A 14,898-nucleotide genomic window follows, 5' to 3' on the forward strand; every position below is an offset into this window, starting at 1 on the left:
TCTGATTGGGAGCTCGCCTAGCAAACGATGAGAGGTTCCTTTAAACGGCATCAACGGACCCTCAGGTGCTGACCTCCCACCCGATGCCTCTCTGGAGTCTCTTCCAGAGGCCTTATTAGTGGGCTTATTACTGGGCCGTTGTTTTGATAGGTAGCATCACGGTCCACTGGACTTTGTGCAATAAGTGGATTCAGCTGTGTTCGTTAGCCGGGAGGACTTCGGCCTGCACACAATTTGATTGCGACGGCCAGCGCCTCTCGCGGTCCGTTAATTGGCCGACCTTCCGAGCAGCTCTGGGAACCCGCCAGAACGCCTTTAGCAAGAGTGTTGTCGCGGCGCATTGCGACGGAGGAGAGGCCTCATCCACGGACTTTGTGATGTCACATTCCTGCGCGGCGATAGACAGACGACCAGGGTACCTTTTCACGACCATTAATCTGCCAAAACCAGAAGAAACCAATGTAAGAATAGTGTATTAGCTCCAATAAATAACGTGTGTGTGGTAAAGTTTCACCGTAGAATACAATGGAGCAGGCTGGGCTCATTTCGTAGCAATTACTACCGTAATTTGTAGATATCCCACGAAATGTTTTTCGCGCGTTATCCACGTAACATGGACGTCATAGAGAACGTCTTTCAACCAGGAGGCCGCAGTTCGATCCCTGTGGGGAACAAGAAGTCAACGCCGATGTTTTTTTGGTCACGTAACTTCAGCGTTGTCGTTTTAACAACAAACGACGATCTTTTCCACAAAGCTAGCCGAGTGGTTTTCCGTTGCCTGAACGTAACGGTGGTTTCCCGTGAAGACGGAAGTTCAGTTTGAGAAGGCACGCAACGAGGAAGTTGACTCGTGTTGCTGGCTTTGGTAGGAAAACGCACATCTTCATAGGGTATCGTACAAAAACCCGTTTGTTCGAGTACGTGTTTTTGTGGGCCAACCCGGTCGTTAGCGTCGCACAGTTCTCTCGACAATTTAGATTTCGGATAGTCGCGAAAATAAAAAACAAACGTTTCGGATACTTACGTGTTTTGTTCAGAGGGAAAATCTTCACATGTGAATTCATACATAACGATTCTTTAGAGCTTAAATGCAAATGACCGGAAGTTAAAAAAGCTACCGCTAGGCAGCGCGGTCGCATGAGCGCGGGCATGAAACACATCGAGACCAGTCGGCGTCACATTTAGACATTTAGAGGGATATTTACGGACGTATTTTATATCGTAGAACAAAACATTAAAATCTCTGAAGCTTCACTTCAAGATGAAGGACCGGAAGGGCAAAGAATGCTGACTCATCTCTTTTTATGACTGCTGAAACTTTTAAGTAGTTACCAAGAAAGAAATGAATCAGGAGCTAAATGATTTCAAATCGAAATAGATCTAATTGCTTTTTTTTTTTCATGCCTTCTCAAGCAAAGTGGTGAATCACATCCGTTTGTTTGCGTCCTGATTCATTTATTCTCGAGTAAAGCGTGGTCGTGTCTTCTGGAAATTCATAAAACAAAAACAGAGAGACAAGTCGGGAGGAAAATGATAAAAAACCTGCGCTGTGATAAACACCGGACGTTTTTCCTCAATACTATGCGTGCCGCCGAATTGTTTTGATCAGCGATTACCATTTTTATTCATCTGTGGTTTGCTCTGGCTTTAAATTGATTTCTGTCATCGTGGTAAACACTTGGAGTACAGAAGGCGGGTCCGAGGATGTTGTGGCTCTGAGGAGACGTGTTGTTAACGGAGAGCACCACCATCCTCATGTTGCTGAGCACACGGACCAGATGGACGTCATCACCTCGTCTTCTTAGCTTCTTATTCATTTATGGTTCTGGCAGCTGGAACTGGGCAACATGGCCACGGTCTATCTATAAAAAGATATATATATATATATATATATATATATATATATATATATATATAAAATATAATATATATATAAATAATATATATATATATAAATATATAATATATATATATATAAAGAAATATATATATATATATATATATATGAAGATATATATATATATATATATATAATATAATATATATATAAATATATTATATATATATATATATAAGATATATATATATATATATCTAAAGATATAAATATATATACATAGTGGGTTTTCTTGAAGTTCAATAAATACTAGTCTAAATGAAATAACCACGTGGTAAAGCCTAATCCGTATACTCCTGTGTGGATTAAGTGTGGTTTCAGATTCAAGTGAAGTGAAGTTAGAGAGAAAGAATGATCCGATGAAGACAATAGTTTTATCAAATTAAATGCAAACGTGGATAACGAATCATGATATCTCGACATATGAAAGACGATAAATAATAGTAAAGACGCACACAAATACAGAGCGGTCAGATGAAGACAATATTTCGAGTGAGTGTGTGCTCGTTAGTATCAATTTAGATGACGCCGTTGTGTATCTTGATATACAATATCATCACGGTACGATCCCATTGATGGATCATATTGAATGGTGGTCTCGTACGACCACAGTGACGCGTTTCCGTATTTATTGCACGAGCCTGACCTCGAAGGCATCTCGCCGCTTCGTTGCAGACGTTGCTTCATTCCTCCACTTCTCACACTTTTCCGAGAGTGGATTACGCCCGTGCTGCTCGAATTAACTGCAGCGCCGTTTGTGTTGCAAAGAACATATTTTCTTCATCTTACACAGCTCATTACCATACCGAGCTGCTAGAGAGGACTGCGGTGGAGGGCAGGCCTACTTATTTCAGATAAGTGCCCCTGCAGTCTTCAGCAGAGTTTGAAAAGCAGTCCAAAAAAACAAAAATATTAAAACACACACACACACACACACACACACTTTTAAACAAAAATGTGCTTTGCCTGACTGCTTGCCGCTACGCACTTCATCATGCACATGAATTAATCTCTCTGGCTTATTAGGTGGAAGTTTACAAAAATTACCGCACGTGGCTATCGCGTAATAACGATAAATCAAATGTGTGGGAGCAATCCACCAGAATCCGTGTGCACGGCCTTCGTCACCTTCTCTGGCTAAGAGAGGCCGTACTCAAATAAAAATAAAAATAAGTTTGGAGGTGAACCCGCTGCTCATTTTGACCACGTTGCGAGCCCAGAGGAGGCTGACGGTAACCCCCCCGGGTTTATCTGTTCAGTGAGCTCGGCCCCCCCCAGTGGCCCCCGCTGTCTCCCTGTGGGCTCACCATGGCCCAGTGGGGCCCCATGGGAGCACCCTGGCTGGACCCGTGGGTCACTAAAGCTGCCTCCCCTCCCCAGGGCCGCCTCGCTGTCTGCACAGGGAGACTCTTTCTTTTCTTTTTTTGTGTGTGTCAGTCCAGCTGATCATTTGCATATACAGAGAGAGAGAGAGAGAGAGAGAGAGAGAGAGAGAGATACATACATACATAGAAAGAGAGACAGACAGAGAGAGAGAGAGACATCTTATGCACCTTATGTCCTGTCATGCCACAACCTGAGGGACAGTGAGTGACCAACACACACACACACGCACACACCTTTTATTGTGTCCCAAGAAACACAACTGTACTTTCTTTCAATGTAATTATTTCTGTCATATTATTATTATCCATATGAATTGTATATTTTTTGTATTTTTCTCGTGCTTTGGCAACATTGTTGTTGCAACATTCATGCCAATAAAGCCTATTGAATTGAATTGACAGACACAGAGAGAGACAGACAGACAGACAGACACACAGACAGACAGACAGACACAGACAGACAGACAGACAGACACACAGACAGACAGACAGACACAGACAGACAGACAGACAGACAGACAAGACAGACAGACAGACACAGACCGACAGACACAGACAGACAGACAGACAGACAGACACAGACAGACAGACACAGACAGACAGACACAGACTGACAGATACAGACAGACAGACAGACAGACAGACACAGACAGACAGACAGACAGACACAGACCGACAGACACAGACAGACAGACAGACAGACACAGACAGACAGACAGACAGACACAGACCGACAGACACAGACAGACAGACAGACACAGACAGACAGACAGACACAGACCGACAGACACAGACAGACAGACAGACAGACACAGACAGACAGACAGACAGACATACAGACACAGACAGACAGACAGAGAGAGCCAAGGAGAGGTGAGGAAATGCATGAATTCAAACCAACCGGGTTACAACAGTGACGCCTCCTGCTGAGAAATCACCGTCCAAAGTGGGAGAGAGCAACAAGGCGCAGTGCGTGTTCACCGAGTTCGAGGGTATTGGGGGGGGGGGGGGAGTGAATGATGGCGTATACCGTGGAATTTAATGGTTGTCCGGGGCGCGCAGCACAATACCGACGGAGCCGAGTCCTCACGGCTGCTCGGGGATTGAATAAAAAGCTCAGTTCATTTGCTACATTTCACGTTTTTTTATTTATTTTTGTCACATGGCTCCTGACAATCTGTCATATTTCACCCCGCGAAGCCAGGCAATGTGCTTTTAAAAAAAAGTCAAAAAAAATAAATAAAAAAGGTGCTTCCCATTTCCTCCACCTCTCCGCTCCCTTTAAGCTCCTCCGTGTCACGGAGCTGAAAATCAAATCTATAAATCAAAGGCAATGGGAGAAAAGACGAGGGGGGGGGGGGGGGGACACTGAAGGACATTTAAATCCTTTTCAGAGTTCCCGAAGCTCCGGAGAGAGCGAAATAAACAGGGAAATTATAATGGAGCTGGAAATGGTTGCAATCCCTCTTTTCAGGGGATTGAAGCCAGGTGTGTTTCTTACTGCTTCCTCCTGCTTTATATTCTGCTGTGTTGGGAGTGGATCCTCATGTCCCTTATTAATTTCCTTGAAAAAGGGTAAAAAAAGGAGTTATAGTCTCTGGAGAAACGCTAGAAATGCAAACGATTCTTTTTCCTCGATTGTTTTGGAGATTTTTTTTTTTTTCTTTCAATAAAGCTCCCGTCTTTCTGACGCTGGGAAAAACAGAAATGAAATGGTTCAACCTTCAGATTGAACTTCATTTGCATAAAAGCACATGCTTAGAGGATGGGGCAGTCTACAGCTCGAGTGGACGTTTTATTTTATTTTATTTTTAACTAGAATATGACTTACATGTCGCCCAATAGTAGTGTTTGCGCCGTCTCCGGACAGATTTACATCTTGCCTTTTCATTTGCATCAGTAACCTTTTTTTTTTTTAAAGTGAGCCCGATTAATCTAAATTAAATTCAAGAGCAGCAGATGCGTTGTTATGTTTCGCAATACGTAGTACACGTCAAAACGAGAGTAATGTTCGAGGATTAAACCGTTCAGTGGCGCAATTATTGTGATAGAAAATTGAATGTCTCTGTGTCAATAAACTCGTCCTGTGAGGACGATCCAAAAAGGACCCCATATGGTTCTAGTTAGTTATAATACGGGTAGATGAAATCAAGCATTCTGATTGGTTGAGAGCGAGAGTCGAGGGGGTGTACTTTATTGAGCCATAAAGTCCTGTACACCTGTTTACATTTATCTGAGCGTTCCATATATTAGCCGAAGAGGAACCAAATCTAAATGAAAGACAGCGTTGGAGTGATAATAATAATAATAATAATAATAATAATAATAATAGTGATATCCTTCACCACCGAGCCATCGGCAAAGAGAGCAAGAGTGGTCGGAAGCGATGTCATCAGAGACGAAGGGGACACGAGAAACGTTTTCCAAGTAATGGAGACGTCCAAATCAACGTGAACAAACGTTAATGTTTAAATTAAATATTATTGTATTGCAAGTGTATTGCATTGTCATTTTTGTTATTTTAAAGGCGACTTTTATAAAATGAGCAATGTGAACGAATGAGATGGTGCGAGATCTAGCTATAGGCTAACAAACGTGGCGTTCCCAATGCCGTTTGTCTGTTGCATAGCAACAGACCCCACGCACGGGGACTATTTTCTCTCCGGCTACTGAAATGCGATACACAACGTTTGGTGGCTACAACTATTTTGTGCTGAAAGGCAGCTTACTATTTATAACGTTGCAGGCAACATGTATTATAAAAGCAATAAAGGTACTCGAGGCAGTACGGTATCGTCAATAACGTCCTGTCCGAGGGTGTTGTTAGGCCCGACGCGTAGCATGAACTTTCCCGACGATCCATCCAATAGATGTTGAGATAGTTCGGGCTGGACCAAAGCGGTGGAACGACTGGCTGATAATCGCCGTTCCCTTCCCCCCCCCCCCCCCCCCCCCCCAGAGTCGAGGCTGAAAAATGGCACAACAGGAAGTAGAGATACCTGCAGACTTTGCACTTCTATCCGACAATCTGGATCTCAGGAGTCCGATTGAGTTATGTTTCCTTCACCGAGACGTTCAGATGAAACATATTCTATACGTGTGTGGAGAAGAGGGAGCTAACAAAAGGAAAATCCTTGACGGCCTACTCAGAATTGTAATGAGAGCTGATCACCTATTGATTCACATCCTATAGACCTTTTAACGTCAAAAGCAGTCTCGTGGTGTTGAACATTAATTTCAGACAGTTTTCTTAATCAAAGACGAGACCCAGGAGCCCGGCGCTGCACAAATACAAATGGATTTACTGCTCGTGGTGCATTGATCAATACCCCCCCCATTGTCTTGAGTTGATGTGTGAAGGAGAAATCTGAAGCTCAAAAGTAATCACATCAAAATGGCTGTTGTATGAAAAATGATACTTCTGGCCCTTTTTTCTTTTTCCCCCTTCACCAGAGTCTCGCGCAATAAATTGCACGGCCATCAAACTGAAGTTATAAATCACGGCACTCTGAGGCGGAAAAAAAAAAAAGGGCGTGCTTTCTTTTTAAGTGGAGGCTTTCACTTGAACCTCGGGCACACTGGAGTCCATAAATCGCGGCATCAATTATTAACCCAAATCTGTTTTTTAATGTGCCAAAAGAAAAACCCACAGCGGGGCCCCCGTGCTAATGCAACGAGCAGGAAAGATAAAATGACCAGTGCGGCCCAGAGAGAGCCGGCACCCTTCTTAATGGTGGGGGGGGGGCGGGGTCTAAAGTGCAGGAAAGCATCAAACGCCAGCCCATCCCGTCAGACTCGAGGGGCCGTCGGGAGCCGTATTAGCAGCTAAATAATAGAGAAATCCATTCATTTGAGAGGGGGAAAATATGCTGGAATCTTGAGGACATAATTGATTAAGGCCTCAGAGACATGGGGGGAGTGCAAGGATCCAGCGAGGATCCCCCCCCCCCTCCACCTCCTCTCGTTCACTCTCCGGATGCTTTTAGAAAACGCGTGTCCAGAGTTCGCGAGGTGATACAAGCGATTTTGAAAGTGCAGTGAAAGTAAACAGCGAGCCCATTAGGAGACGACCTCGGCAATCACGGCGTGGCTGCGGGGATGTGGGTATATCACGATCGCCGGCGACCGAAAGCAAATAGAAACCCATTCCCTTCAGGGTCAGTAATTTTCTGCGCGGTTCATTTCGCAGTAAGTGTTTTTTTTGTGTGTGTGCGTGTGTGTGTGTGTGTGTAAGGGGGGGGGGGGGGGATATTAACCTATTCGTGCTGTAGCGCCGCACTGAAAGTAAAACATCGGCGTGTTGTTGTGGTTAGAATCCAGGCATTATTATCTTTTTTTTAATAATCCTGCTCGTGAAATCCAATTACAAAAAAAAGAGAGAAGCAACCGGTTAGTTGGTGACCTTTTGAGCGAGAGACAAATTGTACAAACTGAATACTTCTTCTTTCTCCTTCATCACTTCAGGAAAAAAAAATCAAAAGTTGAGGGCACTGATGACATTTTTCCAGCTTCCAACCGTTTACCATTTAATTATTCATCATGTTGATACGAGAGAAAGTCCTGATTTTGAAGAGCGGGTGCTCGCCGGCATCCAGCAGCAGCAGCTTAGTCGCCTCCGTTCTGTGTACATGCTGAAGAAAAAAAGCTGTTTTTTTGATTTTCACATTCAAAACATTGATTGGGGCAGAAATCTACCGCCGCCACGCATCCAGTTAGCAAAGTCGACGGCGGGGGTTTTGATTTATTTAAGCAAATCGGCTTTATTTTCACCCAGTGAACACTGGGGAGGCTCTCCAGGAGGTGCTCAGCTCTCTCCCTTCATCTGACAGAGGAGGGATGCGAGATGAACACTGAGGACGTCTTATTAGCGCTTAACTCTCCGGCTCAGGCCCTCAGATTGACGTGGGAAAAAAATAAATAAATAAAGTGTTCATGCACCATAAACAGTGGCAGTGATAAATATCTGCTGTCACTTCCAACATGACTCACTTGTCTGGGTCTCGTTTTTTTTTTTTTTTTACTGCACACGGAAAAAAAAAAAAAGGGAGGCCAGAGCGGAGAGAGAGAGAGAGAGAGAGAGAGCATCACTGCTAAATCTTTATCAGATTACAGGTAATAGATGCACTCTATAAAATAGCTTACATTACCGGGGAGTGAGTTGAAGCGGAACACACTTCAGCACCAAATAGTGAATAATGAGCGTAATTCTGTAAAAGCACACACGGGCATCGATACAGGTAAAAAGCCATACGAGCCCTCATTACTCTTTGGAATTTGTTATGTCGGCTTCAGTTTCTTAGTGCCGTCCTTGTCTTAAAGTGGCCACTCCAACAGTAAGAGCAGCCGGGCCTGCGAGTCGGATACGGTGATTTGGTTTGGAGTGAAGGAGGGGGGGGGAGGGGGAGGGGGATTATTCTGCAGGAACCCACGTAGACATATTTTCTGTGAGGAAACTGGCTTTTGTTACACTGCCATAGAATTCAAAGGGAGTTACTAAACCACAAACCCACTTACTATCCAGCTGTAATCCATTGAATATGGGTCTTCAGCACAGACACAGACTGTATGTAAGAAGTGAACGGAGCCGCCGTGACATCACTCGTTGGTTTGTGGACTCGCGTTCTGCATTTTCGCCGTCGCCATGTTGGTTTTGCAACCAATAAACGTAAGTTACCTTATTTGAACTGCGGAGGCGTGACGTAGAGACGCCGTATACGGCTCTGGTTGGTCCTCTGGTTGTATAGAAGTCTATGCTTCATGTGCTAAAGCTGCATTCTCTCTCCTGACCACCAGGGGGCGACTCCTCTGGTTGTATAGAAGTCTATGCTTCATGTGTTAAAGCTGCATTCTCTCTCCTGACCACCAGGGGGGCGACTCCTCTGGTTGTATAGAAGTCTATGCTTCATGTGCTAAAGCTGCATTCTCTCTCCTGACCACCAGGGGGGCGACTCCTCTGGTTGTATAGAAGTCTATGCTTCATGTGTTAAAGCTGCATTCTCTCTCCTGACCACCAGGGGACGACTCCTCTAGTTGTATAGAAGTCTATGCTTCATGTGCTAAAGCTGCATTCTCTCTCCTGACCACCAGGGGGGCGACTCCTCTGGTTGTATAGAAGTCTATGCTTCATGTGTTAAAGCTGCATTCTCTCTCCTGACCACCAGGGGGGCGACTCCTCTGGTTGTATAGAAGTCTATGCTTCATGTGTTAAAGCTGCATTCTCTCTCCTGACCACCAGGGGGGCGACTCCTCTGGTTGTATAGAAGTCTATGCTTCATGTGCTAAAGCTGCATTCTCTCTCCTGACCACCAGGGGGGCGACTCCTCTGGTTGTATAGAAGTCTATGCTTCATGTGCTAAAGCTGCATTCTCTCTCCTGACCACCAGGGGGGCGACTCCTCTGGTTGTATAGTAACTGTAAAGTAACTATTCACTAAAGCTGTATAACAATGTCAAACAGATATATTTCCGTCTGTTCATCCGTGACCCGTCGACTTCTTTTAATCCATTAAACATTCGTTCCCTCGTGCGCGCTCATCAGACTTTCCTCTCACGATCTAAAATCACAGGAGGATTAATGACTCTGAATTACCCGCAGGTGAAAGTGCGACTTATTATGTGAATCTGTGATTGCCGTGTGATAAACTAGCAGCCTGTTGGTCGTTTTATTTTTTATTTTTTATATTCAGTGAAAGACTCTCCGGGCTCCCAAATGAAAAGGCCTTTACACGCCCGGGGTGGATTTTTTTTTGTGGTGCGATTAATTCGCACATCAATATATATATATATATATATTTTTTTTTTAACTTTTGGTCATGAAGACATTCACACAGAATGTCAATGTTACACGGTGACAAAGCACCAAAGTATGCGGTTTCTAAAGGCGTCAACCAATCGCGTTGTGCGGAACGGACACGCTAAAAAAGCAGCTACGGTTTATGGGGAAAAGGTCTATCTATACTCGTGAGGATTATAACAACAACAACAACAACAACAACAACAACAACGCGGAGGCTTCGTAGTCGGAATCAAGACGGCACACTTTTCCAACCTTGAGAAAAGGCCTTTCACAATAAAAGCCCTCGACACACACACACACACACACACACACACACACACTGTTCACCAGAGGGAACTCAAAATCACTCAAGGAAAATTTAATCGCATGAGGATATTTCGTGCACGTCCACGACGCGTCGACAATGAGAAGTCTGTGACAATGAGTTCATTCTGTGCGTTTCACTTTCCCCACTAACGCAGCGGCGGAATAAAAAAGCCGGCATCCCCGCTGCCAAATAAGATCAGCACAATGAAGTCTTTGGGGCTTTATGTTACATTAGCTACCATTAATTTAGCAGATAACACTCCAAAAAAAGGGAACAATGTACTCCTTTAAAAAGACTTTGTATAAAACTGCTAGTAGTAATAAATGTGTTTTAAGGAGGCCTGTTTAACACATTTAATGACGGTGACAAGTAAGAACACGTTCTAGGTTACCGGTAAAAAAAAAAGAAGGCTGAATAAGAATCATCCTTTATCAGTCATTTTAGCTCTCTTTTAAAATTAATTGCAGCCCTTCAATGGACCGCATGCTTTCTGGAAGAAGAAAAAAGAACTGCATAGTACAAGATTAATTTATGACCAGTTTATTAACATTTACAACTCCAGAATTGATTTCTTGTAATAAGGGACATTTAGCTGCAGACATGCGGTGACCTTTACATTGAGAGACGTGCGACCATGTGCAGTATTAATGACTTGGAGGGGGGGGGGGGGGGGGGGGGGGGGGGGGGGGGCTCTTAAACAGGTCAAAACCTCAGCCAAATTCAGTGAGTGTATTATTAAGGGACGCCCAGCTCTGTCCTCCGTGCAGCTTCCACGACTCTCTTCACCGTCTTAATTCTTCTTCAGCAGAACTTTATGTACAAGCCGGAGCTTAAATGTGACAGCAGGTGTGTGAAAAAGCAGGAGAATGAAAGCATGTTTTCCAGGCGGGGACCTCGAGTCTGTGTGGAGAGCTGCAGGAAAACATGCCCTCACACTGTGGAGGGTCAACAACCTGAATGCTCCTTCTGCACTGTTTGATTCTCCGCCCCCCTCCCTGCTTTCAGATCCCTGGCCCGCACTGACATCAAACAACCACCTGGACCCCCCTCTTCCCTCCCCACCGGCCCCCTGGAGGTGAGAGTCTTCACTGGGCTGGAGATTCCATTACGATTCACCCATCAACAGTTCTCAATGCGTCCTCGATTTTCTATGCGACTGCTCGTGGCAATACTTTTCCAAGAATGAATACGAGCAGAGTGGACGATCGGTATTAAATTAAAAAAGATCTTAACTACAACAGTCTACAATTTAAAAAAAAAATGTAAAAAGCTGCGGCTGTTCAATACCCTGAGTGCATGAACATGACAAATAAAACATAAATAGCTTTGCAGTTCATCCATAGACTATAAGAAGTGGGCGTAGACATCATGACGACGTGGAGACACAACGTGGATACGTCTCCGGTGGCAGCGGTCGACCTGTCAATCACATTAAGCCCCGCCCTAAATCATACCCTGGTTCATGGTCTATTTGACTAAAATGGACCCTTTGCACGACTGCATGTGAAACAACAATTACTGTCTGCGTCATCTTCTCCGTTAACCTCCGTATGCATAACGTGTTTCTGTGCACCGTAGTCCGTTTGACCCCGAATGGCTTTAATGGTGTATATCATCTATAAATAACAATTAAAAAAAAGAGATATTTTAGTTTTTAAACCTCCGAGTACAGCCAAATGTTTGTTTGTGTAAGCCCGGCTATAAAGAGGATTAGTTGCTGCTTTTTGGCAATATGAGAACTTGAATTACAATCAATGTGCTTTAATTAAAACTTGTTTACTCGCAGCTATAGGCATGATTAATCTATATTTTTCCTTCCAAAGAAGAAGCAGTGCGTTTTGGTCCAGAGGATACGTCGGCTTAAGTCCACCTCTGGGTAAATTAGATTGACTACCTCTCATAAATGCCAGAAGTGGGAGACGCAGCGCTTTGAAATCTTTATTTCCCAGCACAGCAACAACATGCAGAGACAATCTGCCGCCAAACAGCCTTTGCAACGACAACACACACCAAAAAGAAAAATCGGAAAGAATCTCCCAACCTGGACTCAAACACTTCCTTTGAATGCACGAAGCGGCATAAACAGCGTAATAGTCTCATAATCTCACCGCTTTGCCTACTTTGTTTGTTGAAAACTCGCCAAGTGGCAAAAAAAAAAAAGCAGCTGCTATCTCTGCAGTCTCAAGAGGCTAGTTAATTTTAGAAAGATAATCTCCTGCAATATGTTGAAGGGATTAAGACGTTAAGAGTCCCAGCATGGGGGGGGTGGGGGGGGATGATAAGCCTGCGTCGCCGTGGACTACGAGAAGCATCCGGTGTATTTTCAGGAACAGGGAAGTATGTTACTTATCATGCTAATCAGCAACAAAGAAAACAAACACCAGTTGTTCAGTGACGCGTCGATGTGCCACACAATGTGATGACTGCAGTTCATCCTCGGCTATTAGCATCGTCTCCCAGGGACGAATCGCAGTACTTTCTCTAGAGATTACCTGCAGGAGAGGAATGCCACACTGAAGCAGGGGAAAGTCTGCGGCTTAATCAATGTAATTTGCATATGGAGAATACGAATCCTCATCAGGGGAGGGGAGGTTCTCCACCTAAAAGGCCCTTTCTTGTCCTTTCCGAGCAATCCTTCTCTTATTAAACGGTCCCTCGGCGATACTCGCCTTGCCAGGAAAAAGAAAAGCAGACTATCGCACGGTGTGCAGAGGGAGGGAACTCTACGGGGATGTTTGGATTCGGTGTTAAAGTGCGACGTGACGCAGAGAATAAAAGAGCTGAGCTGAATTGTCTGGGACGTGCAAGAGAAGACTTGCATAATTCTGTTTTTTTTTTTTTTTGGGGGTCTGGAAGTCGACCAAACGGCAAGTTCCAGGTGAATAACAATGTGTGGATTTTGCAGGAAACACGTTCAAAGACTGCGGGCGCACAGCGAGCTCAGCCTGGTCCAGCCGCTTGCTTCTTGGGCAGCAGCCAAAGGTTTTTAAACACCGACTCTGAGGTAACGGCCAGGAGGGGGGAGAGGAGGGGGAGGGGGGGGATCCCCGTTGCTTTTTTCGCTGCGTTTGAAGTCAACACACAACATGCAGGGCCAACAAAACACAAATACGACTACCTGAAGCAACCTGAGAGTGGAGAAGCCATTCCTCTGTTGGAGGGATTTGTGTCACATTAGAGGGATGTTGAGCAGAAAAGAACCGGGTTCTTTTGTGTCTGTGTGTGTTTTTTTTAAACCCCCCTCCCTCCCAGCTGCCTTTTTCGCCACAAGATAAGCAAATTTACACTGGCAGCCAAACGTGACATTTGCCGTGTGCGGGAGCTGCTTAAGAGGAGGCTTTATAGGTGGGCAAGGCTGATAAGATGACAGCCGGGGATTGGAGGTACTGGGAGAACCAGCGTGAAAAGGAGACCGGGGATGAGAGGAGGAAGGGGGGAGAGTCCTCCCACCATTTCATTTTCACAAACATTCCTCTGTGAAAAGAGCCACCTACGGGGCGGCAGCGGTGACCTACCCGCACTACACGGGCGCTCCTCTTCATGCTTATTCCTTCATGGTAATGTTTACCTCAGGGGGCTGTTTGGCTGCCTCTCTCCCACCGGCTCGGGGCTCCTATGAATCTCACCCTTTTGAGAGGCCATCGAATGGATTACAGACTCATTATCAACAGTGCTGTGTGGCCACAGAAGGCTGTCGTTCACGCCACATTTGTACGGCGTCAGCCACGACAACAAATCCCACGGATGGAAAGAGTCGAGGTGTGTGTGTGTGTGTGTGTTTTTTAAAAGGGGGGGGGGGGGGGGGAGGCTGCAAGGCAAGGCTGATCCGTTTCTACACGGTGGCTCAGCTCTGTGATTGGCCATTGGGTTTACCAACTGACTTAAACTGCACGGCCACGGCAGGGAATCGCTCTCAAATACATATTTACAGATTTTACTACTTTCTTTTTCTGCTCCATTTTTCCTTTTACTGAAGACTGCAGAGGGGGGGGGGGGGGTGATGTAATGCAAAGTGACCTCCGAAAGGTCTGGGCTCAGCGACGCCCGGGCGCGCACGAGGGGGCAGTTTTAACGTCACGAGCCATCGTGAAATTTACCTGCGTGAAAGAAAAAAAAAAAAGGTGATGGGGAGATGTTAACTGGTATTATTCAGCTTGGGAGCGACAGCGTTGGCCGGAGTCTCTCTAAATCAGATTGATGATCCATTTCCCCGGCCCCGGGGCCACGGTAATGTAAGGGCCCGGGATCCACCGAGGCTGCAAGGAGACAGATGGGACCTCGTCTGCTGTGACCTTGCTGAGCTAATATTTCTCCCAGGCCTCGTCCCGTTGCCTCATCATTAAAGGTGCAGTGGCTATTAACATTGAAGTAACCCCCCCCCCCCCCTGACAAAGACACTGTTTACTTGGACAGGACACAATCCAGGGCGGAGAAAAATCACAGCAGCAGAGCAAAAGAGGCAAAGAGTGATTGCCTGTCAAACGGGGAGAGTGTGCGTGTAACACGTCCCACGG

This window comes from Cyclopterus lumpus, chromosome 7 (genome assembly GCF_009769545.1).
Source record: "Cyclopterus lumpus isolate fCycLum1 chromosome 7, fCycLum1.pri, whole genome shotgun sequence".
Lineage (NCBI taxonomy): Eukaryota > Metazoa > Chordata > Actinopteri > Perciformes > Cyclopteridae > Cyclopterus > Cyclopterus lumpus.